The sequence below is a fragment of the Podarcis erhardii genome (genome assembly GCF_964252035.2).
Source record: "Podarcis erhardii genome assembly, chromosome: 2".
Classification (NCBI taxonomy): Eukaryota; Metazoa; Chordata; class Lepidosauria; order Squamata; family Lacertidae; genus Podarcis; species Podarcis erhardii.
In genome coordinates, this window is record NC_138498.1 from 87478229 (window position 1) to 87502716 (window position 24488).

The following is a 24488-nucleotide window of genomic DNA, read 5'->3' on the forward strand; positions in this document are numbered from 1 at the left end:
TGTCATTAATTATTATTTCTTGACTTAAAAACAACAGTAACAACAGCAATGTGAACTGATTGTATTCACTCGACTGATTTCTGTTCCTGACCACAGATGCAATGAACGAACTGCAGAAATTTCTACTTCCTTTTGCTTGTTCATCAGAATTCTCTGACATCTATAGGAAGAGCCCATCATGTCCTAGTTGCATTGTTGAACTGCTCTTACCATTAAGAAGTTTATCCTAATGCTCAGCTGAAGTCTACCCTCCTTAAGGCCGATTAGATCAAATTTTACTCTCTCCAGGGCAGCAGAAAACAAGTCTCTGCAACACAGGCATGATTTATTTTGTTTTCCTTTTCCCTTTTATTTTTCATCAAATTGAGGAGTCCATAAAAAAACAAAACCACAGCTCTGGGGCGGGGAGGGGGAATCTAGTTTCACAGTATCTGGTGCTGGGCAGTGAAATGCTGGCAATGAAAGTAATGACGAGAGTTAATTGCATGTTTGAATATGTGAGAACATATGGGGATATTCAGCACAGAGATGCTGAAGGGAAATGTGCCTGTTTGCATCACATAGTTAGGTACTCAGGTATAGCAAGGGGCTCAGGTTCCCTTAAAATTTGAAATTCCACACTCAGCTGCAGCTACCTGCCAAGGTTGGTGCATCTTTTAATTATAATGTCTGTGTGCTTCTGCAGGCACCATTTAATTCCTTCTGACAGCCACCCATTTAAAATTAAAGTCAAACATTCAGAACTTTGTTGCCGAATGGAGTCACACAAGAGATGAGCTAATTGCCAGATGTTGTTAATTTGACTCTGATCTGCAACCAAAAAAGAGAAATTAAAAAATAATGGAAGAAAACCCAAAGTGGCTGTTTGTTCAAGTTGATGCTCTGTTAAGTAACTGACATGTGCAGAGCAGATAGGGGTGTTCTTGCACTAATAGCCTTATTGGCCAAGCCACTTTATGCAATGAACTGTGGAGTTTCCTTCGTGGGGGCCAGTCTTCAATGGAGTCCAGGGCTAGTGGGGAAAACCCCTCCCCCACAGAGCAGCCATCTGTAGCCTGTCATCTGGCATTTCCACCAGCTAATCTGCTATATATGGGAGGAGAAATTCCAGTGGGTTCCTGCCTCAGGAGAGGGAGAGAGAAGATGAGCTGCAGAAACTTAAGCAATAAACACAGTTTGATTAATGGGGTTTTCTGACCACTTACACAAATTTTGTCTTATGGAAGTCTCCGTTGATTTGAGTTCTCTAAGTTTCTTATTTTCACAGTCTTCAATTCAGTCCTTCAAAATTCTTCAGCAATTTGTGGTGTGTGTGTGTGTGTGTGTGTGTGTGTGTGTGTGTGTTAATCCTAACGAAAATTCATCAGCATTTTAGTGTGAACTTCTTAAAAAAAAATACATTTTTATATGCAGTTCTGACTAATGTATACATTCTTGCAAGCAAATTTCTGCAATATAATGAATTTTATATAGTATTTTCACTAACAATTGGGGCTACAGGATAGCTCGGTCAGTAGAGCATGAGACAAAATCTCAGGGTCATGGGTTTGAACTTCATGTTGAGCAAGCAATTCCTGCATTGCAGGGGGATGGACTAGATGACCCCTGCAGTCCCTTTCAACTCTAAGATTCTATGATTCTACGAAATATAATCCCACCAGATAATGTAGAAGCGTTCTGGGTCCGCCATCCCTCTGGAGACACATAGTGTATGTGTTATTTTTTTCTGCAGTAGTGAGATTTTGACAGATTCAGCTTTAAATGCATACTGTATTGAATTTCTCCCCCATCCCTGTAGAAGAGGATAGCTCTACTCTAGTGTAAATGGCTAGATAATAATCCCATAAGGTTTTTATCCACATAGCAGAATTACTTTGTGAGAAACGTGGGACAAGCTACTTGGGAACATTCGCTAGATTTTCTCTTTCATTAACCATCTGAGCCAAGTCCCCATTTCAGAGGCTGACCACCAGCCATGCCAACAGAAAAATCTCCCAGAGCTGTCAGAAAACCATATGGATTATATTTCTATCAGAGCCGCTCTTTGGGATCATTTCAGTATCAAGATGGCTTCATGTGGTCTTAGGCCTGCAAGGAAATCAGGGCACCTGGGGATTCAGAGCTGGTGTCCAAGCCTGCTGAAGAGGCAGGAGGGTTCGACACAACCAGTTCATTTACCGACTGCACCAATGGCTATGTAATGATGTAGTGTAGTAGCAAACTGCAAATCCAGATTACGTGCAGAGGAGAAAATGAGCATGCCCGTTTTGCTCACAGAACTGAGAAGGGGCAAATTAGGAACAGACTTGAAAATTCTGGATCCGATGCTGAGTACATCCTCGGCTAGATGTGAACTTTGTAGCTTTGGAAGCCCTTTCTCTAGACAAGCTGAAACCTGGGAATTCATTAGACAGATGGCCTTGAAGCACCTACATTCTCTTTCTGTCGCAGAGATCTATCAGAGGAAGCCCAGCTTGCTTATGAGATATATTTGGATTTGGAGCACAGAGAATGGCTTTGTTTAATAGATCTCTCCTCGCATCAGGTCAGCCTTCTGATGTTTGGTGTTTTAGCTCACAGAGAGTTTATGCCCTCACGGGCCTCCCCACATGGTTGGACAATGCTTTCAAGTAGGCTTCGCTGCATTACTTCTCTCAGCTCAGGGAAAAATCAATTCCCTTTCCACGGCGCAAACTGGCAAATATACACCTTAAATGCAGTTTAAAATGGATGGCTGTAAACTCACATTATTTTTAGGATACTTTTTGCCAAAAGCTCGTCATCTGGTGCGAATTTTGAAAAAAATAATAATCAAACAAAGACGGTGTAGGAAACAAACAAACAAAGACCACACCTCCCCCATAAAAAAACAAAAGAATCAAACTATTAAACCTTCATGCTGTTAAATAAGAGGGGAAGGATAATACAACAAAATGCGATGTTCTTATTTTGTTACTCGTGGGCAGTCATTGTTCGATTTTGGCTGGAGCCTTTAAAGATCCTCCCTGCCTAGGGGAGAGACATTTATTTATTCATAGTTTGTAATATCCTGCCCTTTCTCCAACCAAGAGCAGAGAACAGTAAGCAGCATGAACTAAATAAAAATCCAGGAAATCCTAATAACACCCCCGCAACACCCAAAACCACATCAGTGACAAGTATCTGCAATACCACCCCATTGCAACCAGTTTCATCTGCAATCAAAAAGCCTGGACAAATAATAGCACCTTTAGCTTTTGCCTAAGAGTTTTTACTGTGGGGGCCAACAGGATATGTCCAGGTGTCCTACTTTATAGAGGGAACCCCTTTATTTTGAACAGCAGTCAGAGGATAATCCTATGAAAGTGTCCTCTGTTTTGGGCCTCTCCAGTCCAATTCTGCTTTAAAGACAAGGAGCCATAAAAAATGAAGAACAGGAGTCTTGAAGTTGCCCCTCAACAGTTAGCAGCACCTGGTCAGCAGACTGAGCAGGCATAGCTTGAAACTTTTTGCCCCTGCATATATGGCAGTGGCTCTGTTGCTCTGTCAGTGCCCTACTGCTGCCCAGCTGCTGTTAGGATTGCTCCGTCGATTTTTTTTTATTTTGCCCCCCCACAGACCTAGATCATATCATCCTTAGCTTGGATGGTGGGATGGGGAGGTGGCGAGCCCCCTTTCAGAGACTTTCTAGTCATTTATTGATGTCAGGGATGTTCAGAAGCATGAATGCAGATAATGTGTGCACAGAGGAGGCAGGTAGGTGGGGCCCAGGGCTGTCTTAAGCATATGCAGCACTGGGGTGCAAAGATCTGCCTGGCGCCCCCACAGTTGCCCAGTCCCAGGCGTGCAGGAGGGTGGAGCTGGCCGGTCGCCTCAGCATCTCACTTGCTCGGTCGCCCCCAAACTCACGACGCAGAACCACACACAGCAGAAGAGCTGGTTGTGGTGCTCCAACCGACAAGCGGACTATTCCCTGGACTCAGTTCTCATGCCCCGGACTCTCGGCCTGGTGCCCCTGAGAGCCCCACACCCCTAGTGCCTATGGGTAAGATGGCCCTGGTGGGGCCCCCTGACCCAACCTCCAGCCATGCCCCTGCCTCTAACCCTAGTTCTAGCAATCCATTCCATGTCAAATCTTCTTATTTCAGTCACATGAAATGCAGTGGTGAATACCAAACTGAGCCAATTTAGCAAAATATGGTACATTCTCCTAATGCTGCTCTGTCCAGGACTCTGCTGGGCTATCCCTACTGCTTGTTTTGCATGCTAGCCAAACATGTACCACTATAAAGAAAACATGCTGAATTCTGCTGTCAGCATTCTGGGAAGCATATTTGATTTTAAAAGCAGGATGTGTTGATACGAATGCTCTTTACCCACATAACTGCAAGCATTCCCACTGGACACCCCAGATTTCCCGAGTGAAATGTCTCCAGGGCTGCTTTGCATTTTCCAACATTGGATCTCAGGGGAGATGGTTGCATTTCCCACTTATCACATTTATTGCATTTCCCAAGATACGCACACCTGTAAACTGCATTGTACTTCCAGGGCAAAACTCCCAAGGTGCTGCACAGTACTGTCTGATTTAATAACTGGAAAAGGAGCAAAGTTTCATTTTCCTACCACTGTGTTGATTGTCATTAGAAGATTGCACTGGGAAACAAAGCAAAACTAAAACCAAATGACAAAGTAGTGTTTAAAGTACTTCTGTGACTGAGGATGAACCCAGTCGCTGAAACCCCGACCCAAAGCCTGCAAAGGAAAGAACCCATTAGCCAAATTACATTTGTTTAACTTTTGCTTTGACCCTAAAGGGCTTGTGCTGTTGCACAGTTTTATGCAATTGGCCACAGTTTTGTAATTAACATTTATTTGGTAACAGGCAAATTTTTACAACGTGCAATGTACGAAGCACCCTTTGCAATCGTCTTTATTGTATCATATATAATACAATTGTCATGGAAATTCTGATAGCTCTTATTTGTGACCAGCCGCACGTGATGGAATATTCCCTTTTTAGAATTATGTTCTTCCAACAACAGCACCACAAACTCCTCGTTCAGACACATTCCTGGGCCAAATATGGTGCTTCTAAAATTGGGCGTCCTAAATACATCTAAGACATGTTGGAAGTGTTGTTGAGAGCTAGAGAATTGGCTTGTAAAACCGACACTTTGTTATTTGGCTGGTCTGAATTTCCAGGAGGCTTGCCGAGTCACAGCCACCGGGTGGCTTTGACAACCAAAACAAGCCACTTCACCTTGGGCAGAAAACCAGTGGCAGAAAAGAGAAGCATCTTTCTACCCAGCCATGGCCATCACCACCCACTCATGGAACTGGTAGATCAGTCTGGAAATTTTAACATTCCTGGCTGTGGTGCATGGTAGCAAAAAAGGATACTTTCACTTTCTAACTCCCAGGCTTTGTTCTGAAAATTGCAGCCAGAAGAATGGATCAGAAACAAGTGTAGAAAATTTCAAACTGTGGTATTTACAAGATCTAAAGTTAAATTCTCCACATTTCCACATCAGATTGCTACCTTTTTAAAAAGCCCTCATGAAAATCCATCAGCACTTTAATGTGAATTTTCCCCAATACACACCTTTTTTTTTGTATGCAATTTTGCGGAACATACATATTTTTGTCATGCATTTTTTGCATGTTATTTTCACCAATATGTGCACTTATTTGCACACGGTACCCTAGCAAATGCATTTTGGTACACATTTCTGGCGTCATCCACTGAAAAATTCAGAGATGTGCGAATTATGAAGCTAGCTGCGTTTCAGTGTGCCTGCTGATTTGTACAGTGCTGATTAGTTATGTTCACCTTTAAATGCAAATTTCTCACCACTCCATAGAGTGCATAGCTATGGCAAGCCAGTTTCTGATATGCTGCCATGCTCCTATTGTGAAGAAATGGAATAACTAGCAAGAAATGGAACCCAAGATGGGGACTGTGCAGATCAAGAGTCTGTGCAAACAGAAGTGATTTTGTTGACGAGGACGGGGGTGGTCCTTTCCAGGAACAAGGTGGGTGCCTTGTTGGCTCAGGAGGTGGGTGGGGAGAGGTGAGTGATTGCTGCCCCATACTCCATTATGAGGCAAGATGGCCCCAGAGATGGCCTGTAGGGATGCCTGTGCTGTGGATGCTTTGTCACAGTGACAAAACCTATTTGAAGAGAAGCAGTCATAGCTACAGGTTGGTGTACTATATGAAGGACAGAAGGAACAGGAGGAGTCAGGAGAGCAGTGGGGCAAAGCCTCTCCTCCTGAAGAGAGGGGAGTGGTTGTGGGCGGGAGCCCGAGCCCCGCCTCTAGCAGGGGGCGTTAGCCTCCCTGCCTCCCACTTACCTGACTGGCGCCCACGCCCATCGGCAGGCACCCAACCAGGTACCTCCGAGGGGGCGTGTATAGCAGCCTTAATACGGCGACGCCAGCCCCTCCTCAGCATCACTCTTCATTGTCCCGTCACTTTTCTTGAGTTTTTTTCCAATAGTAGTGGCCGTACATATCTGGACGGAGGAGTTTCAAAATCGCCGGGTGTGCTTCAGAACCGACAACCTGGCAGCGGTGAGCATACTGGCTAGGCAGTCATCTCGATCTGCGAGGGTCTCCTCCCTTCTGCGGTCGTTCGTTCTTCGGTGCCTTGAGTATAACATAGTTTTTTCAGCCAAATTCATACCGGGGATCAATAATGACATAGCCGATGCCTTGTCTCGCTTTCAGATGTCTCACTTCCGGTCGCTGGCACCTGGAGCACAACCGTTGCCCGAACCCTTTCCGGAGCACCTGTGGAACATTGGAGACGCAAAGTGATTAAGGGAGTATTAGCGTCTGTCGCACCCTCCACTCTCAGGTCTTACAAGAAGGCCTGGTGCGATTTCTTGGGCTTCAGGTCTGGGACATCTGGGCTTTCGCTTAGCGTGCCACCCACCACTGATGACGTTCTGCAATACCTTTCACACCTCGATGATTTGGGACGTGCCCCTAAAACCTTAAAGATACATGTAGCTGCCATCAGCTTCTTTGCTAAAGCCACGTTCTCCTCCGATCCGTGCAGTGACTTCCTGATCCGCAGAGCTATCGAGGGTTGGGGCAGGTTACAACCCCCTAGGGCCGAGGGCCGTAAGCCAATTTCTTATGGGTTGCTCTCTCAGATACGCACAAAGCTTAGGTCAATCTGCTGGACCAAGTTTGAGGCCCGCCTCTTTTCCGCAGCATATGCTATTGCCTTTTTTGGGACCCTGAGAGTAGGTGAAGTTGTAGTCGAAGTTAGTGCAAATGGCTCAACGCGCGGCCTCCTTATGGAGGACGTGCAGTTGTCCGAAACTAGCATGACGGTGCGGATACGTCAATCCAAAACTGATCAGGCCGGTAGGGGTGTTCTTGTTAAACTTACAGCGTCAGCACAGCAGGGCCCATGCCCGGTCAAGGACACTAGGCGGTACCTACCTCCTTTACCTCAGACCATCCAGCACGGGCCCGCTTCTGGTTCACGAAGATGGGTCACCCTTATTGAGACACCAATTCACAAGGGTACTCCGCAAAGCTATTGATGCTTGTGGTTTATCTTCTCTGGATTATGCTGCACACTCATTCAGGATTGGCGCTGCCACAACAGCCGCGCGCTTGGGTCTGCCTGCGGATAAGATTAAGGAAATGGGCCGATGGAAATCCAATGCCTATAAAGGTTATATTCGCTAGAATACGCTCTGCTACATTGCCCCTACTTACCCGTTTTTCCTTTCCTTTCATTCTCAGCTGTTTTCAGGAGAAGTGTGTGGATTTGCGGCCACAGTATAGTCTATTGGGCCCGCGTATGGGCGGTCAGCTGTGGCCTCACCCCTTATCTTGGATTGCCACCTGGAGTTCGAGTTTCCTGGTTTTCGAGATGAGGCATGCGTTGGGAAGAGCTTATGCCATTGCTGAGGGAGAGAGTAGCCACGTTCGGCCCTCCCGACATCCTTATCATTCATTTAGGGGAGAATGACCTTGTTAATAGAAGAAGTGCAGACTTGTCATGGAACATAAAAAGAGACTTGGATGCGATTGCTGCCTTGTGCCCTGGAACAACGGTGTTCTGGTCCTCCTTCCTGAAGAGAATTGTTTGACGCGGTGCGCAGAACTGTATGGCCATTGAAAAAAACAGGAAACTCTTAAATCGGGCGATAGCCCGTTGGGTGCGCTTTATGAATGGCCGAGTCATTTCTCATAACCGTATCCAGATTGGTGACCAGGCCTTGTACCGGAATGACAGGGTTCATCTCTCAGACCAGGGGAATGACATTTGGTTAGATAGTGTCATCAGCAGCATTAGGGATTGGTTACAGCTGTGAGAGTATTGGCGGCAAGCCCTTTTGGGCTCGGGTGGCGGTTAGGCATTGGAATAATGTGTCGTGGTGTCGAAGGGCTAGGTGAGGCCATCGCCTATGCCTTCAATTTTTGGGTATTCCGTTAAAGGAATCTGGCGGTCGTGTATTCTGTCTGATGCCTGCTTGGCGTAGGCCATGGCACGACCCTCGGTGACATCAGGGGAGAGCCTATAGTTGGATTAGCATCAACAGGCTCCACCTACTGGTGAATAAACCCCCCTTGTTTCAGACTCACCCCTCTCTGAGGGGGTGGAGTCAGTTGACGTAATCCAATGCCTAAGCCAATACCTTTTCACTTGCTGTAATCAATAAAGTTGTGGCCTTTTCTTGCCCATTAACCTTATATCACGTGTCCTTGTGTATTCAGTCCACTTTGGGGGGGCGGATCGGGTCCTTGAACCACAAAGACTCTCCTCCTGAAGAGAGGGGAGTGGTTGTGGGTGGGAGCCCGAGCCCCGCCTCTAGCAGGGGGCGTTAGCCCCCTGCCTCCCACTTACCTGGCTGGCGTCCACGCCCATAGGCAGGCACCCAACCAGGTGCCTCCGAGGGGGCATGTATAGCAGCCTTAATACGGCGACGCCAGCCCCTCCTCAGCCTCACTCTTCATCGTCCTGTCGTGATTCACCCACCCTCCACTACCTTTGAGCTCAGGGCTTAGTTTCCCTTGGCCTTGCTATGGACCTTAGGTTGGTCGCCCTGGTTGTCCGGGGGGCCTGGTAGGAATTTTTCCATTTGGCATTAGGCTTTTTGGTTTTTTTCGCCTACCTCGTAGCAATCGTCACAACTTTCATGGTATTGGTGGGTAGGTTAGGCACTGGAATAATGTGTCGTGGTGTCGAAGGGCTAGGTGTGGCCATCGCCTAAGCCTTCAATTTTTGGGTATTCCGTTAAAGGAATCTGGCGGTCGTGTATTCTGTCCGATGCCTGCTTGGCGGGAGGCCATGGCACGACCCTCGGTGACATCAGGGGAGAGCCTATAGTTGGATTAGCATCAACAGGCTCCACCTACTGGTGAATAAACCCCCCTTGTTTCAGACTCACCCCTCTCTGAGGGGGTGGAGTCAGCTGACGTAATCCAATGCCTAAGCCAATACCCTTTCACTTGCTGTAATCAATAAAGTTGTGGCCTTTTCTTGCCCATTAACCTTATATCACGTGTCTTGTGTATTCATTCCACTGGGGGCGGGATCGGGTCCTCGAACCACAACATGTGCTCTTCCACCTTAGGCTGGCCCAGGAAGAGGAGCATGTTCTTCAAACTTTATCAGACTTGTAAACCATTAATTCATTTTCACAGCCCTTATGGCTTTGTATGAAATTTCCCAAACCAAGCATATGAGACTCTCTGGCAGAACCTTGATGATTATTCATTAATCCCAAGCTATTCATACTCACAGGGTTCCCCCGCCTATCTCTGCTGCTAGGAGTCACATGCTGCTGTGATCCTACCGTGCACAGTATTTCCATTTATATGGATATACTCAACCAGTGATTTGGATTTGGGATGCCTGCAAGGCCCTTTGGGTAATTGACGATGCTAGTTATACCAGCACTTGCTTTTGCAGCAGTTGGTCCCCTAGATTGGCACAAGACATCGCTCACAACTGTTTTACATGAATGTAATTTCTGAATTTCCAGTAATTGGAAGGTTTTGATCCTGCACAGCATTCAAGATCCTGTCTATGGGAAGGAACTAGGGTTGTCAACTGACCAGAAAATAAATGACCTGACCTGCTCTTTTGCCCCCTAGCAGAATGTGCAAAAATCAGTAGGTGAAGCTTTTCACTGCATACTAATGTCTGTACATCATGCTGCTGTTACAGGAACAAGCACAAGCCAGGCATTAAGCAGAGCTACAACAGCCCATTGAAAAGTTTGCAATTCTAGAGAGGAATGGAACATCTTTACCCTCCAGGTATTGTTCAGCTCACTTCTGCCCCAGATAACATGGTCAATACTCATGAATTGCTGGCATCTGTCTATCTCAGGAGACAATGGAAGAGTACAGCTTCAGAGGGAAAGTCAAACCATTGGGGAGTTACAGTGCCTGCTATGGCTGTAGAGACCAATAGGGGAGAGACATGTTTTATTGCAGGTGGGGCAGATGAAGGTGCCTGGTTTTCCTGCTATAGGTGCAGCACATCATTTCTTCTCTCTGCAATCCTCCCAGCAGTCATTTCTCCTCTGGTCACTGCTATGGGTACATGACCTAACTGCCTGTCTCCAGGCTTTGTGATCATTTGCAAGCGAACCCAGCCTTCATGTAATGTTTGCAGAAATCTTTGCAACACAGAGGTGGTCTGCTAACAGGCCTGATGCCTGAAGCCAGCTCCCCATAGAGCATGTCTTTGGGGATCCTGCCTCCTTCCATTTTGTGTACACAACCAAGCCATGTGCTTTATGTCAGCCTCAAGGGATCCAACAAGGGATCTGCTGTTCTCTTTTGCCAAAAGAGGATGTAGCTGTGTTGTAGGTTGTCTCTTTGATGCAGTTCCATCTTGCTTCAACACTGTTTCTGGGGCAGTTCAGTAGTGATTGTTCGACGGAATCAGAGAAGCATTCACAAAATTCATGAATGGCTGTTCTGGCAGTGTTGATTCAAAGCTGCACTTTCTGCTTTGTGCTATGGGTCCTCTTTAGATGAAAGATCTTGCTCACCACCAGGGTGTGACCCATGTTGCAGCCGGCACTAGGGTAGCTCCGTTTGACACGGACACAGTTCAGTGCCGATTGCCTGTTGACAATCAAGTTCAGCTAGTGCCAGTGGCTTGACCTTGGGTGTCTGCAGGACACTTGCTGTTTTGCCTTGGTAGTGGATAACTTGGTGTTTGTGATGCAAAGGCTGTGATACAAGGACAGCTCAAGCAGCTTTGTCTGTTACCATTCATGCTGCCAATACCAGAGTGAAGTATGAACTTGTGTGATGATCATTCCTAACCCTGGCATTGAAATCTCCCGGCAGAAAGAGGTGTTCACAGGGTGGAACCCTCCTTGCAGGCTGGTCTAGTTCCCCACAGAACAAGGCCTTGGTCTGTATGTTAGAGCACATAGCAGGACCCTAAACATTTAAGAAGCTGACTGGATTGGAGGTGCTTGAGAGGCAGAGAGAAAGCAAGAATTCTGAGTCCTCAGTTGAGGGCTCTATCACAGACACCTCTATCACCTCACTGTGAAACCTACACTTTGAACACTGGTTTTTCTGGATGCCCTCCTTGCCAGAAAAAGCAGCTCTTCTCTAATGGGAGTTCTAGTCCAACACCAGCTATAGGGTACAGATTCAGGAGCCAATTGACACTGAAAACTGAAAGTCTCTTACTCCTTGATCAGAAGGCATGGTTTGCTTTATATCTTTGGAAGCTTCCTCAATGGCACACCGAGTCGATGCCCCTTAAAGTTATTAACAGACCCAAATATATTGCCAGACAGACCCTCTTCAATTTTCACTTCTTTAATCAGAACCCCGATTTTGCCTTTCATCCACCGCCTCTGCTTTCAATAGGCTCATTAAAATTTTCAAGACCAAATTAGGAGCGTTTTCAGCAAGGCACAACAAAATGCATTGGCTTTGCCTTGCTGCAATTTCCCCAGACGGCGGCTGCGAATGGAGCGCCTCGGCATAAATAGGAAGACCCTTTTTCTTGCTCATCCTTCCCAGGGCTGCAGCTACCTTGTACACCTGTTCTTGGCTCCTTGGGGGTTTCTTGCAGGCTGCCTGGATGACAGTCCCCTTGTTAAAATATTGGCAGCACGTACGCAAGTGGGCTGCTAATAATCGCCTGGTATTTTAACATCTGATAACTGTCTCCTAAAATATTAATCAAACCATAACACATGATCCTAAAAATAGGCTTTCTGACTCCATTCCACACTCTTCCTAAGGTTTCCCGGATGGTTATGGCTGTTGTGAGTTAACCTTTTCTGGCATTTCACCGATTGTAATAACTGCCTTGCCTGTGAATGCAAAACTAGATGCCCTTTCCTGCTGTATAAACACACACACACACACACACACACACACACACACACACCCTCTCTCCCCCCTGGATGCTTCCTTTCAGGGCATGGGTCTCCTTGGCAGCATGCAAAAACATTCATTTGCCTGAGGAGGTAGTCAGAAAAAATTATTCTAAATAGCTCTGAAGAAGCCAAACTATTTGTTTTAGCGCTTCTCCAACAACCTTGCTCTGTCCCTTCCCCAACACTCCTCCCTCCCCACGCCCATCACCCAGTCCAGCCTGGCCCTACAATGACAACGCAAAAGGCCTTTAAAAGTAATCTCTGAGCTTTCAAGGTGCTGATGCTTCCCGTAGGTTTGACAATGCACCCAACTTCATGCATTCGCCCTTTTCTGAGCAGCGATGCTAATGGATGGAGCTCTTTTATAAATATTTGATTGACCTGCCAGTGCCATGCTGATTTCATTTATCACTTGCTTCCGTCAGATCAGTGCTACTAGGGAGTAGAGTCTTCCTTTCGTAAAACAGGGTTAAACTGTGAATGCATGCCTGGGTGCTCGTGTGTGCTTGTACACACACACACACACACACACACACACACACACACACACACACCTGCACACAAGCACTCATGCGTACACACAATTTCGTTTATTACTCTGGGAAGGAAAATTGCTGCAGATAGAATAAAGAATGAATTAGTTTTGGGATGACAGGGGAAGTGGAGGGGAAGTGAACTTTGGCAAGTCCACATCTGGAACATTGGCAAGCAGATTCTATGCTTGGGTCTAGCTCCCAAGTAAGGGTGCAAATGGAAGACTGTAGCCGTCTCAATATGCTGTTTGTGCAGGCAGGGCTCTTTTTTCGGGCAGAACTTGCCAGCACTTAGTTCTGGCACCTCTCAGGTGGGCACCATCGCCATTATAAGAGAACAAGGGCGAATTCATGGTGAGTTCCAGCACCCCTATTTTCTAGAACAATAGCACTGTACAGTGCAGGGAACTGGAAGTGGAATGGGTGGGTGCAGTGACGAAGCTGACTGCTCAGGCACCAGGGGTGGAGAGCAGGTGGGGGTGTGGCTGGCGCACATCCTGGGGGTGTGATGCATGTCCTGGGGCCGTGGTGCACCATCCACGGGGTGTGGCATGCTGCTCGTTGGGGCGTGGTGCCTGCCGTGGTGGGGGGGGTGTGGCACATGTCCAGGGGGCGGCCGCAATGGTACCCCTCTCCCTGATGGTGCAGGGGGTGGTGCACTCCCCCGCCCCTCCCTCCGCCAGTGGGTGGGGGGTGATTTATGTTTTAGATCACAGGTTGGCAACATTCCACCTTCAGGCTGCATCTGGCCCTTGGACTAATTTCATTCAGCCCTTGGTCTTATTTAATCTGGGTTCAGAGAATGCACAGTATAGCAATATAACAGTCATGATTTCCCCCAAAGAATCCTGGGAACTGTAGTGCACCCCTCACAGAGCCATAGCTCTGAATACCTGAGCCTACTGGACCTTTGGGAACTTGAGCTTAAACTTTAAATTCATTCGCAGATCCTTTTCCTTTACTGACCCTCCCCGAGTGCTCTGTCTTCCAAAGCAAACTTCCCCCACGATTTCCTGGCATATTCTCTGAGGAATGTTTTTCCTTTTGTCCTCTCCTGGCTGTTTCCAATACTATTATCTGTGCTGTTTGCTGGATGCAGTTTGCCAGCCTTGTGCTTTGACTGATGCTCGATTCTTGTAACCAGAACATGTCTGTTGATTGGAGTGTCAATAGATTTCTTGGCAGAAAGGGCACCACTCCTTGGAAATGTAAAACTGCATTTCAATCTCATTTAGGAGGAAAGAATGAAAAAAAACCCGGGGGGGGGAGGGAAGAAAAATGTCCTAAAGTACATTTTCTCCTCTCTTTTTGAGCTAGAGCTTTAAGTAAACAAGCTCTTTACCTTCTTTTAATAAGGTCATTTGCGACATCACTTTCTTAGGTGGATGGAGCATTCCGTGTTGTGTGTATTTTAAAGAGTCCAATGGCCTTTTCATTTAAAAAGCTTTCAAGGTGGGAGGGAGGCGCGTGGAGGGGAAGCACCTTGTCTTCTGCTTGCCAGCAATGACACCAGCCTCCTAACAAGCCCTGGCATCGTCTCCCCCACCCCAGCCCTCCTGTCTGCAATGGCAGATTTCTGTGCACAGGATCATAGCTCCAGCCTCCCCAGAAGAAGGCACCTTTGACTTTTTCCAAATAACAATACAATTACCTTCGGAAGCTGGCAGCCAAAGTACATGCTGAGAAATGGGCACCATTAATAAGAAATTAACCACCTTCAGGGAACAGCCAATTTATTAACCAGCAAAAGAGACAAAAATGATCTGTAAGAGGTGAGGAAAGCCCAGTTCTAATCTAGCAGGCGAGTGAGTTCCAGATAGAGGAGTCTGGGTGCCGGCAGAGGGTACACTGCCTGCCCCATGCTGAGACCCAGTTCTGCCAGAACATTTCACATTCACAGCATGAGGCCCGGAATAAATGTCTTCCTGTGAAGACATTTTGCTAATCCAGGAGTTTACTACAGCAGCATGGGAATGGCTTCCATCTCCTCCAATTGCCATTGCGCTCTCTCTCTCTCTCTCTCTCTCTCTCTCTCTCTCTCTCTCCACCTCCCTACCTCCACATTCACATGATTCATTTAAAGCACTATGATACTATCTCCAACAGCCCAGGCATCCCCCAAAGAATCCTGGGATCTGTAGTTTGTTAAGGGTGCTGAGAGTTGTTTGGGGATTCTTATTCCGCACACAGAGCTACAAAGCTATTATTATTATTATTATTATTATTATTATTATTATTATTATTAAATGTGCATCATCATCATAATAATAACAATAAATAAATTCACAGTTGTTCAACAATCAATCCCTCCCCCCCAAAGAAATCTGGGAATTATAGCTCTGGGAAGGGAATGGGGGAGTCTCCTAACAGTTCTCTGTACTCTTTACAAACTACCGTGCCCAAGATTCCTTTGGGAAAGCCATGAGTTTTAGAGAGTGCTTTCAATGTCTGGTTCGTATGTGGCTTCTGTCTCTCAGATACACAGCTCATACTCAAGCTGCATGCTATTTTGTGTTTGTGACCTGAGGCAAGGCAGGCCTCAACAGAGCGATAGCCAACATGGTGCCCTCTGGATGTTGTGGGCTGCAATGCTGATCATCATAAACCTGTGGTCCTGCTTGCTAGGGCTGACAGGAATTGTAGTTCATAATCTCACAGCCAAGTTGGAGGTTGCTTCAGGTTGGAGATTCCAGCAGGTGCTGAAAAGAAAATGCCATTGGGCTGGAACTAGAAGAAAGGAGCAGGACTCCTCGAAAGCCATGCATGATAGAATTCTCATGTCAAACAAATGTTTTAATTTTATTACTTAATTCTTACCTTACCTTTATGTCAGGAAACCTTTCCATTTATGATGGGTTTTGCATCTGTCTGCCACACTCCTGAAAACTTAATGGATGGAAGTGCGCAGAGGAAGGCACAGTTACAATCCACGTTTGGGGGGTGGGGAGTCAGATGAGACAAACGGAAGGGAAGACTAAGTCCAGTCATACTAAGTGAATGGTTATGTAAGTATCATAGCTATTCTAACGTTTCAAAAAAGATGCTCATGCTGAGTGATTGAGTAGTACAGTATATTTATGGTACTCCAATGGCTGTCATTGTAGCAGGGCCCCTTGTTGCGCATGCAAAATACTGCTTTATTCAGACCTCCTACTTAATATCAGGGACCAGACAGAGGAGAAATGGTGGGGACTGCCTCCCCCTCCTCCTGAACCTTCCAGAAGGAGACAGTATAGTTTTACAGCAGTAGTTTGTGGAAGGTCACGGCTCAGAGGTTGATGAGGTAAATGGCCCTAAGCAGCCACCGTAAGGTGGGTGGTGCTGTTGACAATTGAGGAGAGAAGGGGGGTGGAGATTACTCGAAGTAACCCCATTATTCCAAGAGGTTTCATTTCTAAGCCGCTCTCTGTGACTATATGATAAAAGACATTAGTAAGAGCTTTCCTTGTCTATCTGTTCCTGACAGCCTACTGGGGGGGGGGGGGCGGATTCCCTGATGCCTGACACTTAAGGGCCAGCAGGTACAATCCAGGGTTGCTTTGTCTACACTAATGTGGTACCCTCCAAATATTACAGACTATGGCTTCCATCAGCCCCACTGAGCATGGCCAAGGATCAGGGAAGTTGGGACTTGTAGTCTAACAACATCTGGAGAGAACCACGTTGGCTTTATATCAGGTGCTGTGCCATGTGAGCAGGGCCTATACCATTTGACTACTTGTGTGGAGTAATGCTAGAGAGTCCCCACTGTCTATCTGGCCAACCAAAAGGTTAATGGACAAAGTCAATAACCAGCTCCTTTCACAGCAGTCTCCCACTTTAGTCTCTCAGTATCTTTCCCCCTAACTTGTGAATACAGTTGGAACAAAGCTCTTAAATGCTCTTTAAAAATGCCAGGAGCTGACATTTTCTCCATCTAATGTCAACATACATCTTGCCTTAAGTGATGTGTTGCCGACCACACAGGTAAATTGGTGGAATAAGGAACTATGCTCATGTTTTGTACTAAAAATCTCTGGCTAGAGCCCAGCTAAAGTAGAGTTGAAAGTGTTCTCAGAAGATTGGTTACTATTAATTCATGATTAAGCCAACCAATAACCCCCCTGACTTTTGGTAGAATTTCAACTATTTCCAAAAGTATCCCAAGGACATCACCTGCCTCAGGTTATCATGATGTCACATAACCCTGTGAAATGAGATGACTGAAGTTTTTTAAAAAAACAAAACAACAAAAAAAAAAATCTTGAAACTATTTTTACAGAATGAAAGGTAGCAGTGACTGGAGACAGGAGTAGGGATGGATGACTCTGACAATTTTGGCTTCTCTCATTTTCTCATTTTTCTAACTTTAAGTTCAAGTTTCAACATTTCCACATCGGTTTATTTTTAAGTCCCTCCAAAAATCCACCAGAATTTTAATGTGAATTTTGCTTAACAACCCTGTTGTGTTGGCTGGAGGGCTGCAATGAAAAATTCAGAATTGTGAATTTTGATGAATGACTGTTTTGGTTCTCACATTGCTTCAGAAAGTGTGAATTATGCCCTGTCTTTGTGGCATGTTGCCTGTTATTTGCTTTCTTTTTATCCATTTGTATTAATTTATTTTAAAAATATTTATATACCACTGTATCATAAAATATATCAAAGTGGTTTACAAAAAAGTATATAAAACCATACAATATAAACTGTATGAAAAATATTGAAATCAGACATCAATTAACCATTGTGGAAAGATGTGCATGCAGGTCCCACTTACTGAACGCAGTGCGCCCCTGGAAATCTTTCATTAGGCTAGCGTTCACATAACGAACCCACAATTTCCATTGATGCCTATGGAAACATTTCTAATCTGGGATTTGTTTGATCTCTCCCCTTTTCTCCATGGTTTCTTCTTGAAATAGATGCAGGCAACCAGCAAAAGAGAACCAAAGTAAGAACTAATTGTCTGTTTCCCTGTCCTTGCTCCACATTTTTGGCTGCCACTGGCCGGAAGAAACAAGCCACATGGTGGTATCACATTCCTATCACCAGATGTTGTCAGGGGAAATCGACACATGGTTTCCATTTTGGGCACATCTGAGTTCTCCTGTCCTCAGTCTGGTTTGAAAAGGGGTGTGATTCACATCATCACAAACCTTGTTCTTTTCTCTCAATCTTTCTCTCTCCCCACTTCCCTTCTTGCATTTTACTGCTTTATATGGGGGAGGAGAGGATAAATAAACTACAGTAGGTGGGGACACCTCAGGATATTTCAGTACCTGAGGCAGATGAAACCCCATAAAGATGACAACAATGTTAATAGCTGCCCTTAATGAAACCCCCAAATCTGCCACATCAGCCAGACTATGGTGCATAACTGTGAACTTTATAAATATGTCTGAAGAGGCCATTGTTTTAGAAATGGCTCTGGTAGCCCTTCAAATGCCTACTCATATCTTTTTTTTTATTTAAATCTATATTGGTGGTATTACACAACATTTGACTCAGAGGAGACCCTTTGAAATTAGCAGACCTAACTTAAGTCATGGTTATTCAGTGAGTTCAGCTTAGTTGAAAGTGACTCCCCATATTCCTTACAACCAAGAAACCCCAAAAAGCTTTCATGCAGCAGTTTCTCCAGAACAGTGTCTCAACAAAATTTTATTTATTTAGAAAAGCGTTTCTGTACTGCCATATCGTAAAATATGAGGTTGGCAAAAACGATGAAACATAAAACAGCACTAAAAACAATACAAATAATCATTAAAGTGACTGGCTAATAATATCAATAGTAATAGTGGTATTAAACGGCTGCAAAGCCTTGTCAGCGTTAAAAGCAGTCTTCAAGAGATGCCTGAATGTTGAAAGCAGGGGTGCCTTCTGAATCTCTGCTGGAAGAGTTTTCTATGGCATGGGATGGGCAATGCCTGAGTTCTAGTTGAGGGCTAACAGTACCAATTTGTTAAATAGGTATCTTCCACTATTTTAGACTCAGGACCCACTTTTAACCCAAAGATGCATTTGTGGTCCCATTCCGTAATATTTTACCATGTAGTTTGCATGGTGGTAGATTTCCTGCTGCGACCCATGTTGCATCGGGCCGCAACTCACATGTGGATCCTGACTCACCAGTTGAAGACCAGTGTGTTTAAATATACAACTTTCCAAGTTTAAACTCCCTGTTGCTTCATATCCTGGGTGCGAATCCTGCCCCTGCCTCCCCCTGCCCCATGAGGAGTCGTCTTCTTCTTCTTCTTCTTCTTCTTCTTCTTCTTCTTCTTCTTCTTCTTCTTCTTCTGTGGCAAGCACATTACTGTCATGTGCCTCATGAGCTGGGCCAAAGGGAGTGTCACTCCTCCCATTTTGGAACCACTAGAGAGATTTATCTTTATTTACTTAAAATATTTTAAAGCCACTATTCATTATACGTGTGGTATCGAATGTAGGGAAGGTAATAGATAAGTCTGCTGTTTGTGAGGTAACAGAAAACCAGATGCTTTCTCCAGATAAGAGGAAATCGTGCCAGGGTGACCTCTCTGCAAGCACAGTACTAAAAAGTAGCACTGAGGTGATGAAATTGGCCCTTGACTACTCAGCTGGGGATTCAAAGCATATCAGTCGCTTAATGATAACGGTGTCTCTCTTGAGAGACAACTTTATGAGCACGAGGAATTATGAGGAAAACTTTATGTTCTCATCAGCCTCTTCTCTTCCCTTCCCTTCCCTCACTTTCCAGCAAGGCTGTGAGAACTAATTAGTTAATGTTTGTTGAGTGTCGCAAAGGTGGAAGGAACGGTGTAAGAATGATAGCAGGTGCTATTAAGGCAGTGGCTATACTCTTATGTGTCATTTCATACTTAATGAATGCATAATAACTGTCTACTTAAAGCGAGAGGCAAACCTTTCTTTCAGACAGTTTCTTCATTAAAGCAAAACTGTAATGTTTCTGACGGCTGATTGGATTGTGATTTTTTTCCCCTTAAAAAGTTTATATCTTTAACATTTTTTTTTTATTTCCTTTAAAAAAATGCAACTGGATCAACATCAACAAATAGAGCCAAGGAAGAAAACAATATGCTGGAATGGTGCTGTGGGTTAAACCACAGACCCTAGGACTTGCTGATCAGAAGGTTGGCGGTTCGAATCCCCACGACAGAGTGAGTTCCTGTTGCTTGGTCCCTGCTCCTGCCAACCTAGCAGTTCGAAAGCACGTCAAAGTGCAAGTCGATAAATAGGTACCGCTCCAGTGGGAACGTAAATGGCGTTTCCGTGCACTGCTCTGGTTCTCCAGAAGCAGCTTAGTCATGCTGGCCACATGACCCCGAAGCTGTACGCCGGCTCCCTCAGCCAATAAAGCGAGATGAGCACTGCAACCCCAGAGTCGGTCACGACTGGACATAATGGTCAGGGGTCCCTTTGCCCTTTACCTTAAAAGAGAGAGAGGGGAAAAGATGTAGGGAATAACAGATCAAACTGTGAATCAAAATGTATAGTTTCAGGAAAATTAATAATAATAAAAAGAAAAAGAACTATTTAAGGAGTGTTGAAGTACATATTGAACTTTTATGTGATTATTTCCGCTAGTATGTAATAATAGGATGGGGAATGCAGTCAGTTGCCTCGTACTTAGTCAGATCATTGGCCAATCCAGCTCAGTAATGTCAACAACAGCAGGTTCTCCAGTGTTTCAGGCCAGAATGTTTCCCAGTCCTACCTGAAGCCAGGATATCTTGCATGCAATACATGCGCTCCTGGGTTCTTCCCCAGGGAAATATATCTCCAAAGAAGAAAGGTCCCTGATAAATAGGTGGAGTAGGAGACTATGGCAAACCTGCACTGCAGAATACACCAAACCAACACAGATCTTTCAGAGGACCTGATTCTGGATGATTTAGATCCCGTCTTTCTTCCATCCATGGAACCCAAGGCTGCATGCATGAGGTCATCCCAGGCCCCTTCCCTTCCAAGCGCTGGTCAGAGCCAGGCTGGGACTCATGTGAATTCAGGCCACACCCTGGGATCTTCCTCTTCCTCTGCAGGTCTTAGTATGGGATGGCAGGAAGCCAGAGCAAAGCTGCCACAAAACTGGATGTTCTCTTGAAAACACAACCATGCTATCTGTTGAGAAAGCCAGTTGCAGTTTTGGATTACTGGATGCAATGCTGTGCACAGAAGGGCAAGTTTAGGAAGTGCACATGTGGGAGAGAGAAAGAGTGATAATGCCAACGTCGCAGGTTTGATCCCCACTTGGGACAGCTGCATATTCCTGCATTGTAGGCAGCTGGACTAAATGATCCTATGGGTTTCTTCCAGCTCTGCAGCTCTATGATTGTACGTGTGAGGGTGTGTGGCGAGACGTCGGTGACTTCTGTTGCTCCACAATTAGAGTATAGTTGCATCTGTTGCACCACAATCAGAATATGATAGCAGGCAATACTAAAGTATGCTTCTAGAGCCATTACAAAGCCCCCCCCCTCTTCCTGTCAGAGGAAAAGGCTTGCAGTAAATCTGTCCAAACTCTCTCTCTTACTTGACTTCTTTCTGTGTTTCAGTCACAGTTTCAGCCACTCCTTTAGTTTGGAAACATACTTTGGGCACTACACGTTCAGAGTTTTTCTTTTCTTTTCTTAGTTGTAATCTACCTTTCTGTCTAGGTACAATAATAAGATTTTAAAAGGGATGCAATAAAATAAGAGACCATCAAAGTGCAGCGTTGTGAGCTCCCCCTGCTGGTCTAAAGCATGAAACTCACCAAAATATTTTGGTGGGAAATGAATGAAGGGACGCTGAGAGCACAACTGAAAGAGTAGGATCGTTTCATAGCTCACCTAGAAAACAAAACTGAAATGCTCTCTAGTCATAGACTCTGAAGGGATCAAAATCAATCTGCCCAAGCTATCCCCCACTGCAGATCCACCTATGTCTATTCCCTTGGTATACTCCTTAGGACCGTTGTAAAGGCCAACACAATAAAGCACTGCTAAGCAATAAGTTAAAACTGATGTCTCCATTTTAAGGAGTGCCAGCAGTACTTTAGGAAGGTTGCCCAAGACTCCTTGACACTGAGGACTTGGCAGTGGGCGCGGGGGGGGGGGGGGAGCCTGTCTGAATTTGGAGAGGAACCTGGCAAGTCTTTATATGGTGGTACCTCAGGTTACAGACGCTTCAGGTTACAGACACTTCAGGTTACAGACTCCGCTAACCCAGAAATAGAGGTTAAGAACTTTGCTTCAGGATGAGAAAAAAAATCGTGCGGCGGTGGTGCAGCAACAGCGGGAGGCCCCATTAGCTAAAGTGGTACCTCAGGTTAAGAACAGTTTCAGGTTAAGAACGGAACTCCGGAACGAATTAAGTTCTTAACCCGAGGTACCACTGTATAGCATGATGCATTTGATTTCATTATAGTGGCCTATACCAATACCTTGGGCATTGGACATAGAATCATAGCGTTGGAAGGGACTTGAGGGTCCATGTCAGATGGCTATCCAATCTTTGTATGTGCCTTTAAACTCTCCTATGAACTGGAAAGGAAATAAGGCACAGTTCTTTCTCTCTGTTCCCGTCCCTGTCCTGGAACCCAGGAGTCTGCAACCTCTTACATTTGAGGGACTTATTGGGAAATATAATGAACTATCACCACAAAACACTCATTTCACGGGTGGTGGTGGGGTTTTGGGGAAACCTGGTAGTGATCAGACCCACACAACAAGCAAAACATCTATGCACAAACTAAGAAACATGAAACACAGACAAGAAAAGCTGGCCATCCTTCCTCACAACTGAACTACCTCCATGCACAAAAAAGCTGTAACATTTCTTTTAAAAAAATATTGGGGTGGGCAGGGGCCATTGGCAGGCACCAAATGGGAGATGTCTGAGGGTGCCATGGTGCCCAGAGCTAACACGTGGGGGACCCAGGCTGCACTCCATCCCTTCCTTACTCATTTCTGTAGCAAGTCTCTGAAAAGCAAGGAAGAACATGGAGGTCAGGATCAAGCACCGAACATGGATGAGGAGTCATGGATGCCTTGTCATCCTGGTGTCTTGGGTAGCAACCTTTGCACCAGCATTTGGAAACCTAGTCCACGAAGCAAAGATGCAGCCGTGCAACTCCTGCGGTGGAGCACCTGCTTTAGAAACAGCCAATCCCTGGCCCAGGCCCCAACGTCCCTTAAAAACACCCCACCCACCCCATAACAAGCAGGCAAACAAAGAACGATCCAAAGATACTCTGCCCCTGTGCCACAATGGGGCTGGATATGATGCTTAAATAGCCATTTAAGTGAAAAAGTGAACACACGCCTTGTTTCGTGTGGAAACCAATAGAAGGATGGAAAGATCTAGAGCAGTGTTTCCCAACCTTGGGTCGCCAGCTGTTTTTGGACTACAACTCCCATCATCCCTTGCTAGCAAGACCAATGGTCAGGGATGATGGGAATTGTAGTCCAACAGCAGCTGAGACCCAAGGTTGTTTCGGGGGGGGGGATTAGACACTGGTATAAATATATTCATAAAAGTGCTGTGAGTGCAAGCACAAAGTGGCTGCTATTGGTAGCAGAAACAGCAGTGATGGTATCCCATACCAGTGAGTGCCGTCACAAAAAGCCTTGAATACAATAATGCTTACTTAGCAATATTTCTATAGCACTTAAAGAGGAAAATAGATTACGTAAATGGTACAAAATAAGTGGCTTACCTAAAATGATATAAAATAAGTGGCTTGCCTAATAGAAACAGTCTTTAAAAACAGACTTTAATCAAATGACCAAAATACAGAAAAAAACATTATTATTATAATTATTAGTGGTAATAGTATTTCATTATCCCACCTCCTTCTCTTAAAGTCTGGTTGATAAAAAAAATAACAAGGACATAATTAGCTGCCTTATACTGAGTCAGACCATATGGTTCAATAGTTCCTGCACTGACTGGCAGCAGCTCTCCTGGGATTTCAGACACGGCTTCTCTCCCAACCCTGCCTGGAGATGCTGAGATTTGAACCTGGGACATTCCGCATGCAAGGCAGGTGCTTCCTACCCCCTTCCCCTAGCTACATCCTGTGGCCTATTAAAGATTCACCTTTACACTGTAACACGAGCTGTCATGGTGGCTATAGAAAGAGAAATCCCTTGCTGGATTCTGCCTTTCGTACCCAGGTACTTGCCAGCCAATTGAGGACAGCACTCCATCCCTCTGACAAGCTGGGTTTGGGCTCCTGAAATCTGCCACAGTACAATTGTGATTCTTTCAAGGCGCCACAGCATTTTGTTGTCGTTGTTCCTTTTGGTTTGGTTTGTTGGCTTTGCGACTCTCACATGGTTGCCCTTCTGGGGTTCTTTACATTTCAGGAGCAAACATTACCCGGCACCTATGTTCCTCGTCGGGGGCAGGAGGGGAGGCGAGCAGGAGGCGAAGCATTCAATAAAACTTCAGCTTCATCTCAAGGGGGAGAGATGGATTTGCTACACTTTCCCACGTCCGTTGTTGTTGACAACACCATGACACCTGAACCTGCTCATCCCCTCTGTGCTGTGTGACAAGACTAATATCGTGATTCAAACAGTCCTCACTGTTTCCTCATCAGTGTTAAATACTCTGAAGG